This window comes from Cetorhinus maximus, chromosome 5 (genome assembly GCF_964194155.1).
Source record: "Cetorhinus maximus chromosome 5, sCetMax3.hap1.1, whole genome shotgun sequence".
Lineage (NCBI taxonomy): Eukaryota > Metazoa > Chordata > Chondrichthyes > Lamniformes > Cetorhinidae > Cetorhinus > Cetorhinus maximus.
This window is the reverse complement of record NC_135883.1, coordinates 40,566,887-40,585,216: the sequence shown is the minus strand read 5'-3', so window position 1 is coordinate 40,585,216 and position 18,330 is coordinate 40,566,887. Positions and strand designations below refer to the sequence as shown.

At 44.1% G+C, this 18,330-nt stretch overlaps 1 protein-coding gene across 4 annotated transcripts in view; it reads right to left on the bottom strand.

Moving 5' to 3' along the window:
• The window catches only part of prim2 (DNA primase subunit 2), a 212,115-nt gene that overhangs the window by 185,175 nt on the left and 8,610 nt on the right, over nucleotides 1–18,330 (bottom strand). The gene's annotated exons all lie outside the window — the stretch shown is intronic.

The window sequence follows — 18,330 nt, the reverse complement described above, 5'->3', positions numbered from 1 at the left end:
ATTGTGCTAAGTTAATGCATATCCAAAACAGCAGTGGTCCTAGTCATTTCTCTATGTTGCTAGTGACTACATCGACTGTAAAGGACTTTGGTACATCCTGAGGTAAAGAAAGGTGGTACACAAGTACATATTTTCTTTACTCTATACCTGGATCCTTATACCTCACATTGAGTACTGCTGAAAAAAGACATATTGTCGAAGCAATACTCAAATTCTGTGCTACCAAATGACTATTTGTATACTTCACATTGTTGGACAGGAGAGGCATAAAGGCTTATCTAATAAAATAATGAGCCAATTCCTCCTCCCCAGTCACAACATTTGGGGTTTCTCTATATTTTAAAATCTAACACTTGTAAAAGTACCTGTAAACATTCCTCAACTACTCTTCCTAAGATATAAGGTCAAAAGTTTACTCTTCTCCATAATCAGACTGTGTTGAAATGAATTACTTCCAACCTTCTGTTTGTATTAATCGACCCTTAATATTCTTATTATTCCCACTACACATCACCCTGTCCTCAGGTTTACAAACCTCCTTAACTTTCATTTCCCAGTATCAGTCCACCCCAACAGAGCCCTTATTTACTCATTATGATTCACTTTTGTGCTGACTCCAGCCCCGCTATCAACAGAGAGCACATTCTTGGCTGACAATTCCATGCAAGACTGAGACAGTGCTACACTGTCGAAGGTTAATGCCACTCTGATGCCTGCTCAGCTGGCCAATAAAGATAATTTTGGGACAATTAGTCATGGTCCTTGAAGAAAAAGTGCACACAATTCAATTGAAAGAGATATCCTCACAAGGACTGTAAGCTGCTGCCAAATAATTTCATGGTGCGGGCGAAACATGGTCACGGATCCCTCACTGCCTCATCCAATCAACAATCCAAGATTGCTTCAACTTGGCACCACCAACCAAGGTCATCTCAAATTGATTTTTTTTTGTAAAAAGAGTTGCCACTTAAGAAAAAAATTACTTTTATAATTTCATCATAACATATTTTCAACAGTTCTGCTGTCATCGGACTCTGGCAGACAACTATGCAGGTGACCAGTTTTGAACTTCTCCCCCACCACTGCTCCTTGGTGGCTGCTTAAATGCATACAGCAGACTGCTGACATCTCTCAGATTTCACTCAGAGGAGGTCAGGAACCTCACAGTGACTGATCGTACAACACCGAGCAACTATTCTAAAAGCAGCATTTTTACCTCCAGCCAACTTGGAATAATTGAATAAGCGAATACTATGCGATCTCTCATATCACAATTACATCAAGATGGTCTCTTGCACTTATATTGGTACAGCGTACAGTTCTTGTCTCCATATCATAAAAAGAATATAGAAGCAATGAAAAAGACTTACAGGGATGACACCAGAACTGAGAGCTAACAATATTCATGAGAGATTGAACAGGCTTGGATTCTTTTCTCTTTGAAAGCAAACACAGAGAGATGACCTAGTAGGCGCCTTTAAGATAATTAAGGGTTTGTAAAAGTAGACATAGAGAGATGTTCCCGCTTGCAGAGGAAGACCACGTTTAAAATATTTTGATAATTCTGTATTCAAGTTAAATTACTGGTTTGAACAAAGTCAAAATTTGATTTTTCTCAAGCAAAGGTACATAATTAACTGATTGCTTCCACGTACTCAGGGGAGATGAGCCAATTCTTGGGTAAACTAAGTCGAATATTCACATGGTTACCTCTGCTCAACAATGTGGGGAGGAGTTTAGCTCACTCTGCAGGGCCTAGTGCGAGGAAGCACTTAATTTCCTGACTAACATGCTGCACAAATTCAGCAAAATGGGTTCATTACAAAATGCCACCACATCCTAACACTATTCATTGAAAGCTAATTCAAGCAGAGTTTACTGAAACAAGAACTGGGCCCAGATAGCCACTATTAAATCCAATACAGAATACAAGAGAAACTTCTTTACCCAGTGTCAAGAATGTGGAACAGTAACACAAGGAGTGGTTCATGTGATTGGCATGGATGCATTTAAGGGGAAACTAAATACGTGCATGAGGGAGAAAGAAATAGGTTACGCTGACAAGATGAGATGAAGCAGGGTGGGAGAAGATTTGTGTGGAGTAGGAACATTGGTATGGACCAGTTGGGCCTAATGAATTTACAGCACAGAAATTTTTTTTCTCATTTACGGGATGTGGGCTTCACTGGCTAGGCCAGCAGTTATTGCCCATCGCTAGCTGCCCTTGAGAAGGTGGTGGCGAGCTGCCTTCTTGAACCACTGCAGTCCATGTGGTGTAGGTACACCCACAGTTCTGTTAGGAAGGGAGTTCCAGGATTTTGACCCAGCAACAGTGAAGGAACAGCGATATATTTCCAAGTAAGGGTGGTGAGCGACTTGGAGGGGAATTTCCAGGTGGTGGTGTTCTCATCTATCTGCTGCCCTTGTCCTTCTAGACGGCAATGGTCATGGGTTTGGAAGGTGCTGTCTAAGGAGTGAATTCCTGCAGTGCACCTTGTAAATGGTGCACACTGTTGCCACTGTGCGTCAGTGGTGATGGGAGTAAATGTTTGTGGATCTGGTGCCAATCAAGCAGGCTGCGTTATCCTGGACAGTGTCAAGTTTCTTGTTTTGTGGGAGCTGCATTCTTCCAGGCAAGTGGGGAGTATTCCATCACTCCTGACTTGTGCCTGGTAGATAGCAGTCAGGCTTTGGGGAGTCAGGAAGTGAGTTACTCGTCGCAGGATTCCCAGCCTCTGACTAACTCTTGTAGCCACAATATTTATTCGGCTCGTCCAGTTCAGTTTCTGGTCAATGGTAACCTCCAGGATGTTGATAGTGGGGGATTCAGTGATGGTAACGCCACTAAACATCAAAAGGGCGATGGTTGGATTCTCTCTTGCTGGAGATGGTCATTGCCTGGCACTTGTGTGGCACGAATGTTACTTGCTACTTGTCAGCCCAAGCCTGGATATTATCCAGGTCTTGCTGCATTTGGACGTGGACTGCTTCAGTATCTGATGATGCTGAACATTGTGCAATCATCAACGAACATCCCCACTTCTGACCTTATGATGGAAGGAAGGTCATTAATGAAGCAGAAGATGGTTGGGTCGAGGACACTATCCCGAGAAACTCCTGCACTGATATCCTGGAGCTGAGATGGCTGATCTCCAACAACCACAACCATCTTCCTTTGTGCTAGGTATGACTCCAACCAGCAGAGAGTGTTTTTCCCCCCCAGATTCCCACTGACTCCAGTTTTATTAGGGCTCCTTGATGCCACACTTGGTCAAATGCAGCCTTGATGTCAAGGGCAACCACTCTCACCTCAGAAGTTCAGCTCTTTTGTCCATGTTTCAACCAAGACTGTAATGATTTCAGGAGCTGAGTGGCCCGAGCAGAACCCAAACTGGGCGTCAGTGAGGTTATTGCTAAGCAAGTTGATGATCCCTTCCATTACTTTACTGATGATCGAGAATAGACTGATGGGGCGATAATTGGCCAGGTATGATTTGTCCTGCTTTGTGTGTACAGGACTTAGTTGGGCAATTTTCCGCATAACCAGGTAGATACCAGTGTTATAGCTGTACTGGAACAGCTTGACTAGGGGCGCAGCAAGTTCTGGGGCACAAGTTTTCAGTACTATTGCCGGAATATTGTCAGGGCCCATAGCCTTTACATTATCCAGTGCCTTCAGCCGTTTCTTGGTTATCACATGGAGTGAATCAAATTGGCTGAAGACTGGCATCTGTGATGCTGTGGACCTCCAGAGGAGGCAGAGGTAGATCATCCACTCAAGACTTCTGGCTGAAGATTGTAGCAAATGATTCTGCCTTATCTTTTGCACTGATGTGCTGGGCTCCCCCATCATCGAGAATGGGGATATTTGGGATCGCTAAGCTCTGTCTATCACTTGCTGCTTATGCTGTTTGGCACGCAAGTAGTCCTGTGTTGTAGCTTCAACCAGGTTGACACCTCATTTTTAGGTATGCCTTGTGCTACTCCTGACATGCCCTCCTGCACTCTTCATTGAACCAGGGTTGATCCGCTGGCTTGATGGTAATAGTAGAGTGGGAGATATGCCAGGCCATGAGGTTACAGATTGTGTTCGAGTACAGCCCTGCTGCTGCTGATGGCCCACAATGCCTCATGGATGCCCAATCTTGAGTTGCTAGATCTGTTCGAAATCTATCCCCTTTAGCACAGTGGTAGTGCCACACAACACGATGGAGGGTATCCTCAATGTGACGGTGGGACTTCATCTCCGCAACAATTGCACGGCGGTCACTCCTACCGATACTGTCATGGACATATGCATCTGCAGCAGGCAGGTCGGTGAGGATGAGGTCAAGTATGTTTTTCCCTCTTGTTGGTTCCCTCACTGTCTGCTGCAGACCCAGTCTAGCAGCTATGTGCTTTAGGATTCGACCAGCTCAGTCAGTGGTAGTGCTGCCGAGCCTCTCTTGGTGATGGACATTGAAGTCCCCCAACCCAGAGCATATTCTGCGCTCTTGCCACCCTCAGTGCTTCATCCAAGTGGTGTTCAACATGGAGCAGCACTGATTCATCAGCTGAGGGAGGGTGGTACATGGTAATCAGCGGAAGGTTTCCTTGCCCATGTTTGACCTGATGCCATGAGACTTCATGGGGTCCAGGGCCGATGCTGAGGACTTCCAGGGCAACTCCCCCCTGACTATATACACCACTGTGCCGCCACCTCTGCTGGGTCTGTCCTGCTGGTGGTGATGGTGGCATCTGGGACATTATGATTCCATGAGGATGACGACATCAGGCTGTTGCTTGATTAGTCTGTGAGACAGCTCTCCCAATTTTGGCACTAGCCCCCAGACGTCAGTAAGGAGGGCTTTGCAGGGTCGACAGGGCTGAGTTTGCTGTTGTTGTTTACGGTGCCTAGGTCGATGCTGGGTGGTCCGTCCTGTTTTATTCATTTTTTGAGACTCTGCAGTGGTTTGATACAACTGAGTGGCTTGCTCGGCCATTTCAGAGGGCATTTAAGAGCCAACCACATTGCTGTGGGTCTGGAGTCCCATCTAGGCCAGGCCGGGTAAGGGCGGCAGATTTCCTTCCCTAAAAGGACATTAGTGAGCCAGATGGGTTTTTTTTAAGACAACCAATGATAGTCTCAAAATCACCATGACTGAGACTAGATTTCAATTCCAGTTTTATATTGATTGCATTTTAAATTCTACCAGCTGCCGTGGTGGGATCTGAATCCGCCCACCCCCCAATCAAAAACATTAGCCTGGCCTCTGAACTACTCGTCCAGTGACATGTATATTTTAAAATAATCAAAGAAGGGATACTGGAAACAATCAAAGATGGGACAGGGGAAATAAGTCTTGAAACATTTCTTTTCCCTGATAAATGCAGGCTTTACAAATTGCAACTGCACCGTTCAGAGCAGTTAATGATGATGCCTTGTAAAAATGGATATAGCAAAGAGTCATATCAGGCCTTCGTCAGAAAACTAAAACTAAAGTTACTACTTGACAGGGGAGGGTGGAAAAGGGTGAAGATACAATTGACTGCAAATTCTCTTGCAGGAAAGCCCATCTTGCACAAGTTCTGCTCTTCTGTTCATTGGGATTCCACTTTATCTCTTTCACCTTGTTCATCTTTCTTGTCCCATTACCACTACCCTCGATTGTATTCCACCATAATCTGTTTTATCATTGAATCTCCACTACCCTTTGTCTTGTGACACCCTTCCAGTTTGTTCTATTCCCCTGACTCTACTTCTTTATAAATTGTAAAATCACCCAGTAAAGGGATGGAAGGCGTCATCAACAGTGCTATCAAGCGGCACTTATGTAGCAACAACCTGCTCACTGACGCTCAGTTTGGGTTCCACCAGGGCCACTCAGCTCCTGGCCTCATTACAACCTTAGACTCAGAGGTCTACAGCACAGAAAAAGGCCCTTCGGCCCATCGAGTCTGCGCCGGTCAAACAAGTACCTAACTCTTCTAATCCCATTTTCCAGCACTAGGCCCATAGCCTTGTATGCCATGGCATCGCAAGTGCACATCCAAATACTTCACAAATGTTTTGAGGGTGTCTGCCTCTACCACCCTTTCAGGCAGAGAGTTCCAGATTCCCACCACTCTCTGGGTGAAAAAATTCTTCCTCACATCCCCTCTAAACCTCCTGCCCCTTACCTTAAATCTATGCCCCATGGTTATTGATCCCTCCACCAAGGGGAAAAGTTCCTTCCTGTCTACCCTATCTATGCCCCTCACAATTTTATACACCTCAATCATGTCCCCCCTCAATCTCCTCTGCTCCAGGGAAAATAACCCCAATCTATCAAATCTCTCCTCATAGCTAAAACTCTCCAGCCCAGGCAACATCCTGGTAAATTTCCTCTGCACTCTCTCTAGTGCAATCACATCCTTCCTATAATGCGGATTCCAGAACTGCACACAATACTCTAGCTGTGGCCTAACCAGCATTTTATACAGTTCCAGCATAACCTCCCTGCTCTTTTATTCCATGCCTCAGCTAATAAAGGCAAGTATCCTATGTGCCTTCCTAACCACCTTATCTACCTGTCCTGCTACCTTAAGGGACCGGTGGACATGCACACCAAGGTCCCTCTGATCCTTGGTGCTTCCCAGGGTCCTACCATTCGTCCTGTATTCCCGTGCATTATTTGTCCTGCCCAAGTGCATCACCTCATACTTATCCGGCTTAAATTCCATTTGTCACTGATCAGCCCATCTGACCAGCCCGTCTATATCCTCCTGTAATCTAAAGCTATCCTCCCTCACTATTTACCACCCCACCAATTTTCATGTCATCCATGAACTTACTGATCAACCCTCCTACATTCAAATCTAAATCATTTATATTTACCACATACAGGAAGGGACCCAACACCGATCCCTGTGGAACCCCACTGGACACAGGTGTCCAGTCACAAAAACACCCCTCGACCATCACCCTCTGCTTCCTGCCACTCAGCCAATTCTGGATCCCATTTGCCAAACTGTCTTGGATCCCTATCAGTCTCCCATGTGGGACCTTATCAAAAGCCTTGCTGAAGTCCAAGTAGACTACGTCAAATGCATCTACACACATCTACACACCTGGTCACCTCTTCGAAAAATTCAATCAAATTGGTCAGACATGACCTCCCCTTAACAAAACCATGCTGACTGTCCTTGATTAATCCCTGCCTCTCCAAATGTAGATTAATTCTGTCCCTCACAATTGCTTCCAATTGTTTCCCCACCACTGAGGTTAGACTGACTGGCCTGTAATTCCCTGGTTTATCCCTTCCTCCCTTCTTGAATAACGGTACCACATTGGCTGTCCTACAGTCCTCTGGCACCTCTCCTGTGGCCAAAGAGGTGTTGAAAATTATTGCCAGCATCCCTGCTATCTCCTCCCTTGCCTCACTCAACAGCCTGGGATACATTTCATCCGGGCTTGGAGATTTATCTACTTTTAAGCCTGCCAGACCACTTAGAACCTCCTCCCTTTCTATGGTAACTTCAATTATATCACAGTCCTTCTGCCTGATTTCCATACCCATGTCGTCCCTCTCACTTGTGAACACTGACACAAAGTATTCATTTAGAACCCTACCTACGTCTTCCGGCACCATATACAAATTACCACTACAGTCTTTAATGGGCCCTACTCTTTCCCTAGTTATCCTCTTAAAGTACTTGTAAAATAATTTTGGATTTTTCTTTATTTTTCCTGCCAATGTTTCTTCATGCCCCCTTTTTGCTCTCCTAATTTCCTTTTTAAGTTCCCCCCCTACACATTCTATGCTACTCTTGGGCTTCTGCTGTTTTGAGCCCTCGGTATCTGCTATAAGCCTCCCTTTTTCCTCTTTATCCAATCCTGTATATCCCTCGACATCCAGAGTTCCCTGGATTTGTTGGTCCCACCCTTTATCTTTACTGGAATATGTTGGCCCTGTACTCTCCCTATTTCCTTCTTGAATGAGTCCCACTGCTCTGACACAGATTTACCTAAAAGTGGCTGCTCCCAGTCCACTCTGACCAAATCATATTTGATCTTATTAAAATCGGCTTTCCCCCAATTTAGAACTCTGATTTCAGGCCCATCCTTGTCCTTTTCTATAACAACCTTGAATCTAATGGAGTTATGATCACTATCTGCAAAATGCTCCCCTGATACCTCTACCACTTGCCCAGCTTCATTCCCTAAAATTAAGTCCAGGACGGGCCCCTCTCTTGTAGGACCTTCTACGTACTGGTTTAAAAAGCTCTCCTGGATGCATTTTAAGAATTCCGCTCCCTCTAAACCTATCACACTATGACTAACCTAGTTAATGTTGGGAAGTTGAAATCCCCCACTATTACTACCCTATTATTTTTACACTTCTGAAATTTGCCTACATATCTGCTCTTCTATTTCTCTCTGACTGGGGGCCTACAGTACGCTCCCAGCAATGTGATTGCTCCTTTTTTGTTTTTAAGTTCTACCCATATGGCTTCATTTGAGGAGCTTTCTAAGGTGTCATCCCTCCTTACTGCTGTAATTGATTCCTTGATCAATATTACAATACCCCTTCCTCTTTTACCTCCCTCCCTGTCTCGCCTGAAGACCCTATATCCTGGAATATTAAGCTGCTAATCCTGCCCCTCTCCCAATCATGCCTCTGTGACAGCAATGGCATCATACTTCCATTTGTGCCCTCAACTCATCTGCCTTATTTGTCAGACTCCTTGCATTAAAATAAATACCATCCAACCTTGCCAAGCTCCCTTGTGCCTTAACTGGCCTATAATTTCTATGCCTTCCAGACTTACTTGCTCTCTCTTCTAATTTTGGCTGTGCATCTCCTCCTGCTGAACCTCCTCTCAGGATCCCATCCCCCTGTCAAGTTAGTTTAAACCCTCCCCAACAGCACTAGCAAACCTCCCCGCAAGGGTGTTGGTTCCATTCCGGTTCAGGTGCAACCTGCCCGCCTTGCACAGGTCCCACCACGCCCAGAAATGGTCCCAATGTCCCAGAAATCTAAAGCCCTCCCTCCTGCACCATCTCTCCAGCCACGTATTCATCTGGACTAACCTCCTATTTCTATACTCACTAGCACGTGGCACCAGAAGTAATCCAGATATTACTACCTTTGAGGTCCAGTTCTTTAATCTGTTTCCTAGCTCCCTAAATTCTGCTTGTAGGACCTCATCCCTCTTTTTATCCATGTCGTTGGGCCCAATGTGTACCACAATCTCTGCCTGTTTGCCTTCCCCCTTTAGAATGCCCTGCAGCCGTTCAGTGACATCCTTGACCCTAGCACTAGGGAGGCAACATACCATCCTGGAGTCACGCCTAGGGTCGCAGAAGCGCCTGTCTGTTCCCCTTACTATCAAGTCTCCTACCACAATTGCTCTTCACCTCTTTTTTCCCCCCCCACTGTGCAGCTTAGCCACTCACAATGCCATGAGCGTGGCTGCACTCCCCAGAGGAACCGTCACTCACCGTTTTCCAACACAGGAAAACGGTTCTCAAGCGAGATGCCCCCTGGGGATTTCCTGACTACCTGCCTGACACCTTTCCTCTGACTGATGGTCACCCATTCCTTCTCTGTCTGCACTTCCGTAAGCTGTGGGGTGACTAAGTCTAAAAATGTGCTATCCATGAAACTCTCAGCATCGCAGATGCACCTCAGCACCTCCATCTGCCGTTCAAGCTCCAAAACACGGAGCTCAAGTAGCTGCAGCTGGTGGCATTTCCTATACACATGGTCGGTCAGAGCACAAGGGGAGTCTAGGACTTCCCACATGTTGCAGGCAGTACATAACACGGGACTGAGCTGTCCTGCCATGCCTCTAGTTGAAAAAAAACCCTTTATTTTAAGTTAAATACAGTAAAAAAAGTTAAATTATTTATGTACTTTAAATGATAACCAGAACCCTTACCTTTCCTTAGCTTAATCTATTTTAAACTAGAGAAAAAAACTGGAGAAAAACACTTACCCACTACACACCAATCAGCTCTCACCTTTGTGCTGATGTCACTTTACAAAGCTTCCCCTCATTCGCACTGGTTCTGATCTCTCCGCCGCTCTCTCATGCTGTCTTATGATGTCACTCTTGTTATTTTCAACAAGAACCGACTGCAGGCCGCTCTTCCCAGGCTGCTTCACCATGATGCTAACTGCAGACCGCTCTTCCCAGGCTGCTTCACCGCGATGCTGACTGCAAGCCACTCTTCCCAGGCTGCTTCACCGTGATGCTGACTGCAGCCCGCTCTTCCCGGGCTGCTTCACCACGATGCTTACTGCAGGCCGCTCTTCCCTTGGTTCAAACATGGACAAAAGAGCTGAACTCCTGAGGTGAGGTGAGAGTGACTGCCCTTGGCATCAAGGCAGCATTTGACAGAGCGTGGCATCAAGGAGCCCTAGCAAAACTGGCACAAATTTGAATCAGGAGAAACCCTCCACTAGTTGGAGTCATACCTAGCACAAAGGAAGATGGTTGTGGTTGTTGAAGGTCAGTCATCTCAATCCCAAGACATACTTCAGGATTTCCTCAGGGTAATGTCCTCAGTCCAACCATCTTCAGCTGCTTCATCAATGACCTTCCTTCCATTATAAAGGTCAGAAGTGGGGATCTTTGCTGATGATTGCACAATGTTCAGCACCATTCGCGGCTCCTCAGATACTGAAGAAGTCCATGTCCAAATGCAGCAAGACATGGACAATATCCAGGCTTGGGCTGACAAATGGCAAGTAACATTCGTGCCACACAAGTGCCAGACAATGGCCATCTCCAACAAGAGAGAACCTAACCATTGCCCCTTGACATTCAATGGCATTGCCATCACTGAATCTCCACTATCAACATCCTGGGGGTTAGCATTAACCAGAAACTGAACTGGGCGAGCCATATAAATACTGTGGCTACAAGAGCAGGTCAGTGGTTGGGAATTCTGCAGAGAGTAACTCACCTCCTGACTCTCCAAAGCCTGTCCACCATCTACAAGGCACAAGTCAGGAGTGTGATGGAATACTCTCCATTTGCCTGGATTAGTGCAGCTCCAACAACACTCAAAAAGCTTGACATCATTCTAACAACGCAGTCCACTTGATTGACACCCTAACCACACCTTCAACAGTGGCAGCTTTGTACACCCTTCACAAGATGCACTACAGCAACTCACCAAGGCTCCTTCAATACCACCTTCCAAACCCACAACCTTTAAGGACAAGGACAGCAGATACATGGGAACACCACCACATGCAAGTTCCCCTCCAAGCCACTCACCATCCTGACTTGGAAATATATCGCTGTTCCTTCACTGTCGCTGGGTCAAAATCCTGGTACTCCCTTCGTACAGCACTGTGGGTGTACCTACACCACATGGGCTGCAGCGGTTCAAGAAAGCAACTCACCACCATGTTCGGGCAATGAATGCTGGCCTAGCCCATCCTGTGAAAGAATAAAAATAAACTTCTCCAGTTTCGTTGAGGTCACCAACCTGAAGCGCATATGTTGCTTGACCTGATTTATATCCCAACAATTTTGTTTGTAATTATGGAGGATATACTGTTGCTATATCAAAGTGAAAAGGTTTTGGAAACATATCAATGCGAAACTATGACTTCTCAATCTCCAGGGCCTGAAAGTGGAACATTCCTTTGGGATCATGTCACTTCAGTATGAGCACGGAGTGCACCATAACTCCTGCCTTAAAGGTGTATTTCAACATTCCATGTACAAGTTCAAGGCAAGAACTGATGCTCAGCTTTTTCTCAAAAATTAGCAGCATGTCTATCGTGGAATAAAATGCACAGCATCCGCTCCTGGCAGCACAGGAGTACCTGAATCAAAACTAAAAGCATGCAGATGTTATTCCCTTTGAACTTTTTCCACTTGAAAACGATTTCTATTTATCAGGCTTGTCTGGTGTCACAGCTTTGACCTTTATGAAAAAGGTTTGGTTTAATAGATCTGCTATTCCAATCTATTGCACCAGGCCATTTAAAGCCTACCCAGGAACCCTGGTCAAATCCAGGCAGATATTTATGAACAAGCAAGTTTTAAATCTACTGGGTTCAAGTAATGGTCTCAGGTTTGATTTCTCTAGTTCAAATATGGAATACCACTGTGTGACTGATTTTAATGGGATGCCAAATGGTGAACAACTAAGCATCCAACAGCACAGTAATAGAAGGAGCACTTCAGCATGACAATTGGAAATTCTGTTCCTGATTATTTTTTGACAAAAAAAAAAGCCATCTTTTGCAGCCTTCTAAACAAGCTAGGAACTGTGGGGTTATACTTTACCTCACAGGGGAGAGGAGATGGGAGAAAAAGACAGGAACAGTTTAAACAATTAAAACAATTTAAATTTAGATAAGGCTTTTAACAGAAGGTGGCCCAAAGCGCTTTGCAGGAGCATAATCAGACAAAAGCTGACATTGAGCCAAAGACATAGATATTAGGTTTCATTAAAGTTGCACCTTAAAGGAGGATATTCCAGAGTTTAGAAGCCAGGCAGCTGAAAGTACAGCAGGCAACAGTGAAACTGTGGAAACTGGGGACAAGCAAGAGGCCAGAATTGGAGGGGAGCAGAGATCAAAGGGTTGGATGGCTGGAGTAAATTAGAGATAGGGAGGGGTGGAAAACAAGGCTAAGGGTAATAGTCAACTCAGTAATAGACAGCACTGGCAATAATACCTACTTTTATTAAACAATGTTTGAATCAAATGGACTAACTATCGTAAACTGCTGTGCCAAACACCTGAATCAATCTTGAGTAAAGGCTAACACTACCCCTAGTGTCACATCACAAGGGCCGTCCACCTCCTGCAGTCTAACTTCAACAAATGTATTACCATAATTCTGAAATCTTTTGATGTGATTGAACAAACCGCTAGGGAATTTTTCAAACTTTGTCTGTACATGTGAGTGGGGGTCTATGCACGTGTGCAAGCACCATTTTCTCTTTAATTCTGAACTATGGAGTTTTATAACGATGCAAGGAAATTTTAAAGATAAGCAAGTTATCCTATTGCTATACAAAACTGGTGGTGAAGAAACCATACAAGGGCCCCAATTACAAAATGCTGCATGATTTTCTAAAATTGCCTGGATGAGTGCAGCTCCAAAATCACTCAAGAAGCTTAACACCATCCAGGACAAAGCAGCCCTCTTGATTGGCACCCCATTCACCACAATAACCATTCACTTCCTCCACAAACAACATACAGTGGCTGCAGTGTGTACCACCTACAAGGTGCACTGCAGGAATTCACCAAGGCTCCTTTGACATTACCTTCCAAACCCATGGCCTCTATCATCTAGAAGGACAAGGGGAACAGATGCATGGCAATCAAGTTCCCCTCCAAGTCACTCACCATCCTGATTTGGAAATATATCGCCGTTCCTTCACTGTCACTGGGTCAAAATCCTTGAACTCCCTCCCTAACAGCACAGTGGGTGTGACTACACCACATGGACTGCAGCGGTTCAAGGCAGCGACTCACCACCAGCTTCTCAAGGACAATTAGGGATAGGCAATAAATACTGGTCTAACCAGTGACACCCACATCCCATGAGAAGATTTTTAAAAATTCAATTTGCACACAGCAAGCTCCCATGAACAGCAATAAGGCAAAGACCAGATAATCTGTTTGTTTAGTGACAATGGTTGAACAATAAATATTGGCCAGAACAGGAGGGGTCTCCCCTGTTCTTCTTTAAAATAATGTCATTTACTTGACTGACTGACAGAGCCTTGGTTTTATATAAAGATGGGAACTTCGGCAATGGAACTCACTGGTGCACTGGAGTGCCAGCCTAGATTGTGCTCAAGTCTCTGGAGTGGGACTCGAACCCATAACCTCTGGCTCCAAAACAAAAGCAGTACCCACTGAGCCATGGCTGACAATGCAGAAGGGGCAAGGGTCCTTATCGAACAAGTGGCAGTGGTTTCCATCAAAACTGATGCACTCCAAAACCAGGCCCTCGGCTCCTGTAGAAAGCTGCCTACTCAGGGTGACTCTTACCTTGGAAAATGATCATCAGTTGCGGTTTCAATCCATGTTATGCAAAATGCAACCTGCTGCTTAGCTCCATATAGTTAGATTCCTGTGGTGACTTTTATCAGGTGAAGACCAGTTTAACTTAAGAGAATGTGAACAGCACTGAAGACAGCTTAGCTTCCTGAAGCATTAATACAGGGTGCGGTGAATCTGCGTAACTCCCAAGAGGGATCAGCTTGGAGCAAACCATCAACAGAGACCATCCTCCCAAGAAAAGTTACAGTCAAATCAGTTTGTGTGCTTTGATAATTTGAGAATGGGGCTGATAGTATTTTGCTACATGATGAGGAAGTCTTTTACCTGTAGATTAATTTGAACAGTCGCCTCCTCAAATGTTATTTTTACACTGCCTGAGATGACCGGGAACCTACTTAAAGATAGGAAGAACGACTCTGCATTTCTATAGTGCCTTTGATGACTTCGGACCATTCCAAAACACTTCACAGAAAGTGAACAATTTTTGAGGTGCAGTCGCTGCTGTAATGCACAAATTCTTCAGTCAATGATGTATCCTGATTTGGAATTCTCTGCTAAATCTGGCCTACACGAACCCATTCCCTTTAGGCACACAAGCACACGGAAGCTTCAATTTAGTAAGTGTTGAAAAAAGTCCAACGTCACATCGGTTATTTCAAAAGACGGATGGAAGTCTTTGTTACGGCATCCTCAAACATGCTGCTCTACAGAGTGCAAGGTTTCATCTGGGCATCCGCAACCAAATTTGTAACATTCACATCCTAAATTCCCAGCTTTCTTGAAAAGGCAAACTTTCCTTACCATTAAGAGACAGGAACGTTTCTGACCATAAACCTAAAAGCTGAATATAATACAGGCATTGAACCTACTGGATGGCAACAGAACACACATTACAGTTATATTGTATTCCTTTGTCTGGTCCAAAGGAATATTTTAATCATGGCACCACATAATTTCAAGGCTTTAAACTAGAAAAGTTCTTCAAACAGTTATATTAAAGATGAGTTTAAACAGCAATGGAGGCAGGAGCGGCATGTGGCAAAGTGTCCAACACAAGGGAAGTCACCAAAATATTTTCGTTTCAGATTATGGTGAATGACCCAACATAACCTGGCCATGAAAGAATCCAGATGAAAATTGCCCATTGTACCAATTTAGACGGAGGGTCAAAAACGACTGCATGATCAAGATCCATTTGCAGGACTTTAATTTGTCTTTGAAGTTGCAGCTACAATAGAACTCAAAGGCACTGAAGTATTAATAAATCTATTAAGGAATTCAGGAAAAAATTGTTTACCCAGGCAAGTCCAAATGTGCAGCTTGCTACCATCAGGGTTGGTTGGCAAATGGCATAGATGGTTGAGGGGATGCTAGATACCCAAAGAAAGGAATACAAGGATATGCTGATAGGTTGAGATGAAGAGGGGTGGGAGACAGCTTACCTGGAGCATAAACAATGGCAGGGACCAGTTGGGCCAAATAGCCTATTTTTGATATCGACCGGAAACATTAACATTAACTCTCCACAGATGCTGCCTGACCTGCTGAGTATTTCTAGCATTTTCCATTTTTATTTCAAAATTCCAGCATCCACAGCCTTTTGCTTTTGTGCTTCACACTGTACATGGTACCAAAATATCAGTTTAATTTCATAATAATATACCAGGGTTGCTGCATTCGGAGTGGGGAGCAGGAAGTGTAATATGACCTGCAATTATCAGACTAATTGAAGTACTAATGACAGGGAGATAGTCTGCCCTTGAATTCAATCAAGTCTTTATCAAGGCATAAAGGGGTCACAGATATAATGGTCAGATCACTTAATTTTTTTTTAACATAAATCGACAGAGAAGATGGCAAAACATTGTCCAAAGGTTTAGAGAGCTATTTTACCCTCTTCCCTCTCTCAGGTGGAAGTAAATGTACCCATGGCACTAGTTTGAAGAGCTGGTGTATTCCCCCGGTGTCTGGCAAATATTTATCCTTCAATCAGGGTATAAAACCAGCTAATCCGGTCATTATCACATTGCTCTTTTTAGGAGCTTGTTCTTCTGTGTAAATTGGCTGTTGCATTTTCCACATTACAACAGTGACTACATTTTAAAAAGTGCTTCATTGGCTGTAAAGTGCTTTGGGACATCTCAAGGTGGCGAAAGACACTACATAAATGCAAATTTTTCTTGTTCTTCAAGTCTCAAGGCCATTCCTATTGGTTACAAGTCCAGAGCCCACACTGATGTGGACTCTTAATGAACCCAAGCATGACCCCCAGTGGTAAGCTTAAATACCATCATACTGTGTTGGGACACTACCTTCTGAGAAAGCTGTTTAGATATTCTGCCAAGGAAGTGACTGAAATAAAATGCACTTATATAACACTTCAATGTGTCTGCAGGGCTTCATACAGCACTCCACAATCAGTGAGTGGCCTCTGAAGTGCAGTCACAATTGGCTGGGCGGCACAGTTAAGAGTTTGGCTCGTGACAAGAGTGTTTGATGGGGTTGTGGAAAGGTCCCACCCCTCAGTGCCCAATACTGAGTGTTACTTTTCAAAAGCAGCAAATAACTAGGGCAGATAAAGCTGCAAGTATTCATGTTTAACTATGACTAGTAGTTTAAATTTATGGGTCATTCACCATAATCTGAAACGGAAATATTTTGGTGACTTCCCTTGTGTTGGACACTTTGCCACATGCCGCTCCTGCCTCCATTGCTGTTTAAATTCATCTTTAATATAACTGTTTAACAACAAGGAACAGATTGGAAATGAAGGCATCCTAACAAGAAAGCAGTGGTCACAGGTTCCAAATTCAAAACCAAACCTCAATGTTTCTCCACTGAATCCAGGCTTTTTGAGAGTGCCCTTTCAACAGGAATTACTGAGGAAGGAATCAGTTTGATTGGTTTACAGGCATTTCAAAACAGACTTGGCTGCGGGATAATACAGTTCCAGAAAGCCTTTTTAAACAAAAGATCAAAATGCCAGAAATAAAGATTATAATTGGACTCCATTAAATAAGTTTATTTCTTTTTTAATTTCAGATTCTACAAGACACACAACTCCAGTGACTGAGAAGTGAACTTATTCAAGTTTTTATGGACTTGAACAGGCAGATAGAAAGTCTGTGTAGTTAGTCCACAGTATTCCCACCTCCTTCCTCTGAGAAGGAATGTGATCTCACCTCGACACTCTCCAATAGAACACAACAGACCATGATACGATCAGAGACCTGATCGCAGAATGTACAGCACAGAAACATGCCATTCGACCCTACTGGTCTATGTCAGCGATTGTGCTCCACATGAGCTTCCTCCCACATTACTTCCTCTAACCCTATCAGCATATCCTTCTCAAACTATAACAAAAATTGCTGGAAAAACTCAGCAGGTCTGACAGCATCTGTGGAGAGGAAGACAGAGTTAACGTTTCAAGTCCCTATGACTCTTCATCAGAACTAAAATTTTAGTTAGTTCTGATGAAGAGTCATACGAACTCGAAACGTTAACTCTGTCTTCCTCTCCACAGATGCTGTCAGACCTGCTGAGCTTTTCCAGCAATTTTTGTTTTTGTTTCAGCATATCCTTCTATCCCTTTCCACCTCATGTACTCTCGCTGCCCCTTAAATGCATCTATACTATTCATCTCAACGACTCCATGTGGTAGTGAGTTCTACATCCTAATTACTTCCTGGGTAAAGAAGTTCTTCTGAATTCCCTATTGGATTTATTAATGATTATCTTATATTTATGACCCCTAGTTTTTGATTTCCCCACAAATTGAAACATCATCTCTGATTTACCCTATTTATGCTTCATAGTGGTAAAGGCTCCATCATTTCACCCCTCAGGCCTCTCTTGTCTGGAGAGGAAAGCTCCAGCCAATTCAGTCTTTCCCTTTGGTAAGAATCTGAGTTCTGGTATCATCCTTGTAAATCCTTTTCTCCAGAGCCTCTATATCCTTTTTGTAATAGGAGACCAGAACTGTGTACAATACTCCATGTGGTTCAACCAGGGTTCTCTAAGATTAGCATAACCTCTCTGCATTTCAGTTCTATCCCAATGGAAATCAACTCCGACACTTCTTTTGCGTTTTTATATCTTTACTAAGCTGCATTGCTACTTTAATAGTTTATGAACCTTAAATCAGATCAAAATTGCCATGGCAATTTCTATTTTGACAAAAAAGGTTCCAGAAAGTGACCATTATTAGTCAGAGCTTTTCTTGAAGAAACACCAACTTCCAAGCCAGCAGTGGCTTCTTGAATTGGTCCGACAGCTACCCCCATCCTCTGTTAGCAGCCACTGAGACATCTTCTGTTTT